Genomic DNA, 9,934 nt, shown 5'->3' with positions numbered 1-9,934 from the left:
AGGTTTAATCTTCAAAAGGCAGAGGCAGGTGGATCTCAGTGCTCACAAGGCCAGCCTCGGCTATAGATTGAGTTCCAGAACAGCCCAAGCTACACAGAGAAACCTGACTCAAAAAAAAAAAAAAATATATATATATATATATATATAAAATGTGTAAAATAAAATAAAACAAAAACAACAGACAAACAAACATCTTGGTGAGCCGGTAGTGAGGGCAAGTGCCTGTAAGTCCAGCCCTCTGAAGGTGGAAGCAGGAGAAGTACTCATCCTAGACTAGCCTGGGCTACATAGCAACTTCTAAATTTAGGATAGGCTGGCTCATTAGTGATAACCCATCTCGAACTAAGCAAAGTAAACATTCATGGCAGCATTACTCATAAGAGCACAAACAGAGACTCCTGTCCCAGACACCGTCAGCCGCAGCCGCAGCCCGGCCTCGCTCCTCAACTTGGCAAAAATGCCCACAGAGACTGAGAGATGCATCGAGTCCCTGCTGGCTGTTTTCCAAATGCACTGTGGGAAGGGTGGAAATAGCCGTCAACTCTCCAAAACTGAGTTCCTCCCCTTCATGAACACGGAGCTGGCCCCCTTCACGAAGAACCAGAAGGACCCCGGTGTCCTTGACCGCCGGATGAAGCAGCTGGACCTCAACAGCGATGGGCTGGGCGGCTAGACTTCCAGGAGTTTCTCAACCTTATTGGCGGCTTAGCTATAGCGCGCCGTGAGTCCTTCCTCGGGAGATCCGGAAGCGTGTCTAACCCTCTCCATTCCCTTCCAGCCACCAAGTCATCATCTCCTCCACCCACCTCCCCCATCCACACCTGCACTGAGCCCGCCACACCTACCACACACGCAGCCCACGCCTGCTAGGGAAAATAAAACAATGTCTTTTTTTTTTTTTTTTTTAATGTTTATATACACACACACACACAGAAACAGAAATGTTTTTCAACTGGTGGGTGGGAAGGCAAAATACGAAAATGGGATATATATCCACATGTTAAAAAGTATTTAGGGGTTGGGGATTTAGCTCAGTGATAGAGCGCTTGCCTAGCAAACGCAAGGCCCTGGGTTCGGTCCCCAGCTCCGAAAAAAAGAAAAAGGAAAAAAAAAAGTATTTAAATTTTTCTCTAAAGGTACCCTCCTGTTTAAATGAGTATGGGCAAAACTGGAGAAATCTGGTAAAGAACGGACGAGCAGAGAATGTAACAGTGTCAGCAGTGTCTCCTGGCTGTAGTCGTATAGGGTTGGTGAACATTGCAAAGACCCAATGGAAGGTGAACAGACACCCTTGCACACTGGTTTTTACTTCCAACGAATCTCTTATTTTGAAATAAAAAGGTGAAAGAAACAGGGCCAGTGAGATGGCTGAGCAGTTAAAAAGGTGACTGTAGCCAAGCTTGATGGCCTTGAGTTCGATCGCAGGGGTCCCACGTAGTGGAAGGGGAGTATGGGCTCCTACGAAGTGTCCTCTCACCTCAATTAAAACGCTGTGGCGTGTACGGCTTCATACATGCAAATAAGTTCATACATTTTATTTTCAAAAATTTGTGAAGAAAGTTGAAAGGAACGAACATCGGGAGGAAAGAGAGATCTAGGCTGTTTTGGACTAAGGGCTGAAATGTTTTCCTTTTGTGACCGTTTATCATCTACCTTCCCCTGGGACGATGGCACCAAGCGCTGTCACTTTTTAGACTGTCTCTGCTGCAGCCTCAGTGAATGTAATTTTTAAAAGTGGTTTGGACCTTTATATTATTCACTGAAGGTCAAAGTCTCCACCGTGCTGTACAAGAAGCCTGGCCGAGATCCAGCACCTCTCCAAGGAGGACAAAAGTTCAAGACAAGGAGCCATGCAGACTCTTGGGCTCCATATCAGGAAAGGGTCACAGAACCTAGCCCAAGATTCTCCGGGTTAGAAGGCATTTGACTTCAGGGACACAAGAAGTGATATCTGGCCAACTGCAGGTTTGTTTATTTGTTAACTTGAAATAGACTTTCATTTCGCCTAGGGTAGCTCGGTTCTCATTATGTCGCCAAAGAAGACCTTGAACCTCTGATTCTCCTGCTTTTCCCTTCCAAAGGCTAAGATTATAGCTATGTACTCTCAGGCCTGCTTTATTTTTTACTTTTGTATTTCTTTATTTGTTCATTTGTTTGTTTTTGTTTTTCTGTCAGGGTTTCTCTTTGTAGCCCTGGCTGTCCTGGAACTCACTTTGTAGACCAAGGTGGCCTCGAACTCAGAGATCTGCCAGCCTCTACCTCCTGAGTGCTAGGGTTAGAAGCGTACACCATCACCTCCCTGCTTACTTTCATTTAGAAAAAACTCGTGTGTTTGTCTATGTGCATGACTATGTGTAGATTGCACATGTGTAGTCATGTACATATGTGTAGTCATGTACACATGTGTAGGTATGTACACACATGTGTTCATATGTGCAGGCATGTACGTGTATTAGGCATGTAACCTGTGTAGGCATGTACACATGTGTAGGCATGTACATGTGTATACATATATGTAGGCATGTACATATGTCTGGGCATGTACACAGGTGTGGGCATGTGCACATGTGTGGGCATGTACATATGTGTAGGCCAGAAAGCAACCTCCAGGGTCATGCCTCAGGTGCTAACTTAGCAATGGAGACTTTTTACATGGGTGCTGGGATGGAGCGGAAGTCCTCACATTTTCATGGTAAGCATTTTGCCATCAATGCAGGTCCTGTATTTCCTCTTAAATCAGTGGGTGGCAGTGGCACACAATTTTACTCCCAGCACCTAGGAGGCAGAGGCAGCAGATGTCTGAGTTCAAGGTCAGCCTGGTCTACAAAGAGAGTTACAGGAAAGTCAGAGCTACACACAGAAATCCTGTCTGGAAAAAAAGAATAAAAAAAAAAGAAAAGAAAAAATATTATCACCCTATGGAAAAGCATGCTGTAAGTGATGATGTCCTTCCTATCCTACACCTCACTTAGCCCACCAGACCTCAGGGCCCATGAATTCCCTTGGCATCTCAATGAGCATCTCCACCCTCACCCCACGCTTTCTCACTGCGTAACTGCAGGCGAAGTGTCAAAGCACAAACTAGCACCTTTAGTGAGGAGGTTAATTTTAGCTTCACGAGCTCCTTTCGCTATCGTAGAGTGTACTTTCAGCCTGCTGAAGTATAACACTCCTGTCTCTGTTTTAAGGAGTTTAGATCTAAAGGAAAATTAGTTTCTATTTTCATCTTCTTCTGTGCCGTTGGATGCTGAACCCAGGGCATTACTAGCAGAAAAGTGGACCCATATGAATGCGTGTGTGTTACCAACAACAAGGTAGCTAGCTACGTAGATCAGGCTGGCCTCCAACTCAAACAGAGATCCACTTGCCTCTGCCTCCCACGCCTGGCTGAATTTTTTCTTTTTGCAGGGAAAGAAAGCGACATAGCTCAGTGGGTAGTGCCTGTCTAGTTCCCATGAAGCCCTAGGTTGATCCCCAGCCCCACAGCACTGGGGGTGGAATTGCGTGCCTGTAATTCCCAGCACAGCCACGTGTCCTACCACGTTCATACCACAAAGCTTTCATCACAGTCTTCACGTCACATTTTTTGATGGCATTAAAATCACAACAGGAGGCCGGGTGTGGCGGCTCCTGCCTTTAATCCCAGCACTAGGGAGGCAGAGGCCAGCAGATCTCTGAGTTCGACAAGAATAAAGGAAAGGCGGTGGCTTCACGGTGATCTGGTTTTTTTGTGTGTGTGTGTGTGTCAAGCTAACTAGGGATCAGTTGTACTGACTGGTTTTGTGCTAACCTGACCCAGGCTTGGGTCATCTGAGAGCGTGGAGTCTCAGTGGAGAAAGTACTAGCCTGGGCTAGTAGTACTAGCCTGGGCTACATAGTGAGATTGTCTCCAACAACAACAACAAAACACACACACAGTATTTTCACATATACAGACACATACAAATGTATAAACACATATGCTTTAGATCTATACGTAGATCCTCAGATGTTGGTTAGTGGTAGACCTCTCGCCTCACGTATACCATTCCTTAGTTTGACACTTACTGTTATAAAAACAAACACAACAAGAACTGAGAGGAAAAGCAGTCACGTTTCCCATGGACTCAAGCTCCAAACACATCCAGAATAAAAAGCCACGGCGCACAGCTTCCCATCTCTGCTCCTGAATGTCGGAGACTAATTGTTACCCTGTGTCTTTGGGAGAAGAAGATGCAAAGTGCTATTACCCCCACTTCACGGATTCAAGAAGCAAGGCCAGGTAAATGAGACGCTCGCAGGAATGAGCATCACAGAGGATTCAAAATCGTAGCTCATGCATCTTTCCATAAAATGCACGCGTATGCGTCTGTGCACGAACTGTCTGGGCAACTACTAAGCTAAACCGCACGACATTCAGCTATTTTTAATGCACTTATTGGTATGTTAGTATATATATTGACTGATTAATTGATTTAGTGCATGCTTGACTTAGTGTGTGCTTGAGCATGCATGACCCACGGCAATACGTAGAGGCCAGAGGGCAACTTGTGGAATGTGAGTACACTGTCGCTGTCTTCAGACACGACAGAAGAGGGCATCAGATCCCATGACAGATGGTTGTGAGCCACCATGTGGGAATGGAACTCAGGATCTCTGGAAGAGCAGTCGGTGCTCTTAACCACTGAGCCATCTCTCCAGCCCCTTAAGAACCCATGAGGGTTCAATGGATCAAATCAGACCATCCCGCTTGGCAGCAAGGGCCTTTTGCTGACCTGCTGAACCATTTCGCAGCCCAACATATGCGTGCTTGCTTGCTTATTTATTTATTTATTTATTTATTTTATTAAAAAAGCAGTGTCTCAGGTAATCGTAGTTGTCTTCAAACTCACGTAGTTGAGAACGCCCTTGAACCTCTCATCCTCTGACCTCGGCTGGGATTGCAGGCCTGTCCTACCAACTCCAGTGTATGTGGTGCAGGGGATCGACCCCAGTCTTTTGTATGTGCTTGACAAGTGCTCTACGCACTGAGCCACACCACCAGCACTGACTGCTTTCCCAAAAAGGTAACAAATCCATCTGGGCATGTGCAGCATGTACCAGAGGCAGGTGGGTCTCTGTGAGTTCCAGGCCAGCCTAGTCTACCTACGGAGTTCTATCCAGGGCTGCCAAGTGAGAGACCCTGTCTGCAAAACAGAAAGCAAACATGGGGGTTGGAGAGATATCTCGGGAGTGTAGAGCATTTGTTGCTCTTGCACAGGACCTAGATTCGATTTCCGACACCTGAGTGGCCTTGCTCACAAATATCTGTAACTCCAATTCCAAGAGATCAAATACCCTCTTCTGACCTGTATGGGCACCAGGTACCCATGCGGTACACGCACATACATACGTGTGGGGGAATACATACGTGCAGGCATACTGAAATAAATTAAATGAAAAACGATCGAAACAAAACCATGTATACAACCAAGTCCCTATGGGTGCTACTCGTTGTGCTTTCAGACAGGGTTTCCCTGTGCAGCCTTGGTTTGCTGGACTTCCCTATGCAGGCCAGAATGGCTTCAAGCTCCCTTTTGCAAATCGGTTACTCATTTTCATTTAATGTGGGGAAGAATCTAGTGAATCCTAAAGCAGCCTAAAGTCGGTTTATTCACATGAAAGTCATTTAACAATCTGGTATTCAGGGCTGGAGAGATGGCTCAGTGGTTAAGAGCACTGGCCCCGAGGGGTTGGGGGATTTAGCTCAGTGGTAGAGCGCTTGCCTAGCAAGCGCGAAGGCCTGGGTTCAGTCCCCAGCTCCGGAAAAAAAAAAAAAAAAAAAAAAAGAGCACTGGCCGCTCTTCCAGAGGTCCTGAGTTCAATTCCCAGCAACCACATGGTGGCTCACAGCCATCTGTAATGAGATCCGATGTCCTCTTCTGGTGTCTGAAGACAGCAACAGTGTACTCATATGCATAAAATAAATAATTCTTAAAAAAAAAAAAAAAGAAGAGTTAGAGACTGTTATCGGCCACCCTATAGGTGTCAAGAATCAAACGTGGGTCCCCTGGAAGAACAGTGCAATGCTTTTACCTGCACTGCAGTCTCTTCAGATTCCCTTGTGAGTTTATCATATACTGAGCCATAGCCCCCTGGGGTGTTTGTTTGTTTGTTTGTTTGTTTGTTTATATATGTTTGTATGTATGCATATGGGTTCCAGTGCCCACAAAGATGTATGAGTGCTTTGCCTCCACGTATTTATATGCACTACGTTGAGGAAGAAGCCTGCAAAAGCCAAGAGAAGGCATAAGACACCACCCCCAGGGGTTGGGGATTTAGCTCAGTGGTAGAGCACTTGCCTAGGAAGCGCAAGGCCCTGGGTTCGGGTCCCCAGCTCCGAAAAAAAAAAAAGATCCAAAAAAAAAAAAAAAAAAAAGACACCACCCCCATTACTGGTTATAGAAGGCTGTGATCTGATATGTGGGTTCCTTCTCTCTGAGAGCAATAAAAATGTCTAACCACTGAGCCATCTCCCCACATACTATTAATGACTCAGTCTATAGCTTAGTGACCGAAACTATAAGCATACTCTGCCATAGACCAGGAATCCCTGTGGAAGAGGTTATATGGGCTTTTATGTTATAGGACAGAAGCAAGTTATGAATCACTGTGTTTACAAAATATACTGACAGAAGATAGCAGGGGGAGGGCCCCAGGGAGCACTACACATCGGGGTAGGAAATAGATACTTCAAGGTTCATAGTTAGCTTTGGGGTCTTTGGAAACTAAGGTTTAGAATATCTTCCAAACAGCCTCTTACTCTTTTTTTTTTTTAAATAATTATTTATTATGTACAGGAGTACACTGTCGCTGTCTTCAGACACACCAGAAGAGGGTACCAGAACCCATTACAGATGGTTGTGAGCCACCAGGTGGTTGCTGGGATTTGAACTCAGGATCTAGCAGTCATGAGTATGTTAGTTTAGATTCAGAAGGTGATAGATAGTAAATGGCTACTAATAACCCAAGATAACATGGCTCTTGATCTGCAGCGTATCTTCCCTCCATGTTCATTGGAGGTCAAGCAAGCATCCCACAGCACATCTGCTGTCAACTCGGCTTCTGCCGGGAACTTAATTCACACACATTAAGATGATCGCACACCCAAGCCAAAACATCTCCAGGGCTCTGTGAAGCTCAGACACTCGAGCATATCAGTTATCACCATGTCTGGTGCCAACATACAAGCTCGCTGACTGCATGAAAATATAAGAAAACTAACAGGCAAGCTGGAGAGTCGGCTCTGTGGTTAAGAGCACTGGCTGCTCTTCCAGAGGTCCTGGTTCAAATCCCAGCAACCACATGGCAGTTCACAGCCATCTGTAACTCCCATTCTAGAGAACCCGATATCTCCACACAGATATACACTCGGGGAAAACACCGTTGCACATACAATTAAAAATCTTAAAATCGGGCTGGAGAGATGGCTCAGTGGTTAAGAGTACTGACTGCTCTTCAAGAGGTCCTGAGTTCAATCCCCAGCAACCACATGGTGGCTCACAACCATCTGTAATGAGATCTGATGCCCTCTTCTGGTGTATCTGAAGACAGCTACAGTGTACTTATATATAATAAATAAAATAAATCTTTAAAAAAAAAATCTTAAAATCTGGGGCTGGGGGGTTGGGGTAGAGCACTTGCCTAGGAAGTGCAAGGCCCTGGGTTCGGTCCCCAGCTCCGAAAAAAAGAACCAAAAAAAAAAAAAATCTGGGGCTGGAGAGATGGCTCAGTGGTTAGAGCACTGACTGTTCTTCCAGAGGTCCTGAGTTCAATTCCCAGCAACCACATGGTGGCTCACAACCATCTGTAATGGGATCTGGTGCCCTCTTCTGGTATCTGACTACAGCTACAATGTCCTTATATACATAAATAATTCTAGATTTTTTTTTAAATCATTAAAAAAAAAAAAACAAAAGCAACAACAACAAAAAACTAAAGGTCATGAGAGCATCTGTCTGGAAAATAGCCCTTGGGAGGCAGGGGCAGGAGGCGTTTAAGTTGTCCTGCAGCCCTGGTGGAGTCATCAGCAGTGTGGAAAGTGGCCTTACAGGAAGCCTGATTACTTGAGGTCTATACTGTCAGCCTATAGAAGAGAGAGCCCCAACTTCCAAAAGTTGTCCTTTGACTTCCACATGTGCACTTGTTGCTTATCCCCAGGCACCTACATATCCCTCTCCTTACACGAACATGTGCACACGCACATGTACTCACATATAACACACACACACATATACACACACACACACACAAATTAATAAAGTAAATGTTAACAACATCAATCCCCCAAACTCCTGATTTAACTTATCACTTGTTTGCTTATTAGAACTTTTTATTGTTCTTATTGTTTTGAGACAGGGTTTCGCTGTGTGACAATCCTAGCCATCCTGTAACTCACCCTACCGATGAGCTGCCACCTGGGTAGTCAGTCACACTCTAAACACTAAAGAGAGGAGGTGGTACAAGCCTTTTATCCCAGCACTTAGGAGGCAGAGAGAGGCAGGCAGATCTCTCTGAGTTGAGGCCAGCCTGGTCTACAGAGCAAGTTCCAAGACAGCTAGAGCTACACAGAGAAGACCCTGTCTCAAAAAAACAAAAACAAATAAAGAAAATAAAATTAAGAAAGAGCTAAGTCTGTAAGTCCTCATGAAGACCTAGGCTCGTCTTGAAGTTTTCTTGTTTTTTGAGACAGGTGTTTTGTTTTGTTTTGTTTTGTTTTTAAAGACTTTTTATTTATTTCATCTATGTGAGTACACTTATCACTGTCAAACACACCAGAAGAGGGCATCAGATCCCATTACAGATGGTTGTGAGCCACCATGTGGTTGCTGGGAATTGAACTCAGGACCTCTGGAAGAGCAGTCAGTGCTCTTAACCACTGAGCCATCGCTCCAGCCCAATTCAGGTGTTTTTCCATTTACTAGAAGTTGCTGTGTAGATTACACTGGCCTCTGCTGGGATTAAAGGTGTGGACCACCATGCCCAGTGACCCTGAAGTTTTGATCCCCTTTCTCCACCTCCAAAGTTCTGGAAGCACAGGTGTATGCCGCCATGCCTAATCCTAGCCCTATTTTTACTTTCTTGAAAAAAACTTGGAGGGACGCAATATATCAGAGAATAATAAATAAAACACATTAAAGAAGTAAATGAATAGTTGTTCAAATAAAGGAAGGAAACAACGATCCGGGGTAGCGCAGGTATTTTATTTACTTTCAGAACTCGGAAGGCAGAGGAAGACAGGCCTCTATGTTAGTTTGAGGTCAACCTGGTCTACACAGTCTGTCCTAGACCAGCAACACAGAGAAACTATATGTAAAACAAAAAACAAAACCAAAGGGGGAAAGAAAGCTTTAGATTTAATGTTTCTCCAAAGTCAACCTTTTTTAAAGTTCTTCCTTTCTCCTTCTGTCTTGTGGGGTTTAGGTTCATTTGTATGTATATGAGTGTTTTGTCTGCAGAGGTCAGAGGAGGGCCCTGGATCCTCTAGGTCTGGAATCCAGACTGGATCAGTTGTGAGTCACCATATGGTTGCTGGCCAAGGATTTGAACTCAGGACCTCTGGAAGAGCAGTCGGTGCTCTTATTTGCTGAGCCATTTCTCCAGTCCCCGCCCCCCCCATTTAAAAAAAAAAAAGTAAGGTCTTGTATAGCCCAGGTAGGCCTGGGAGTTACTATGTAGACCAGGTTAGCCTTAAACTTGCTGTGAGCCTCCTGACTCTGTCGCCAGAGTATGGACATTGCACATGAGAAGCTAGGCCTGACTTCTTCGGAAGTTTCTTCCCTTTGTTGACCTACCGTGAAGCACCTAGCGGGTGGCTGCATTCTCTCAGTCTGCTGAGAGTTCTGCGTGGTGCGTGTTTATCACCGCCTGGCCAGGTCCCTTCTGCATAAAAGGGAATGTGTACTAAACACATGTC

The 9,934-nt window shown here is 45.1% G+C and overlaps 1 pseudogene; it reads left to right on the top strand.

Annotated features, from left to right (window-relative positions):
- Positions 1-457: 457 nt before the first annotated feature.
- LOC116885261 lies at positions 458-870 on the top strand (annotated as a pseudogene).
- The last annotated feature ends 9,064 nt before the right edge of the window (positions 871-9,934 follow it).

This window comes from Rattus rattus, chromosome 16 (genome assembly GCF_011064425.1).
Source record: "Rattus rattus isolate New Zealand chromosome 16, Rrattus_CSIRO_v1, whole genome shotgun sequence".
NCBI classification, from domain to species: Eukaryota; Metazoa; Chordata; class Mammalia; order Rodentia; family Muridae; genus Rattus; species Rattus rattus.
The sequence above is the reverse complement of the archived record's forward strand: the minus strand, read 5'-3'. Positions and strand labels throughout refer to the sequence as shown.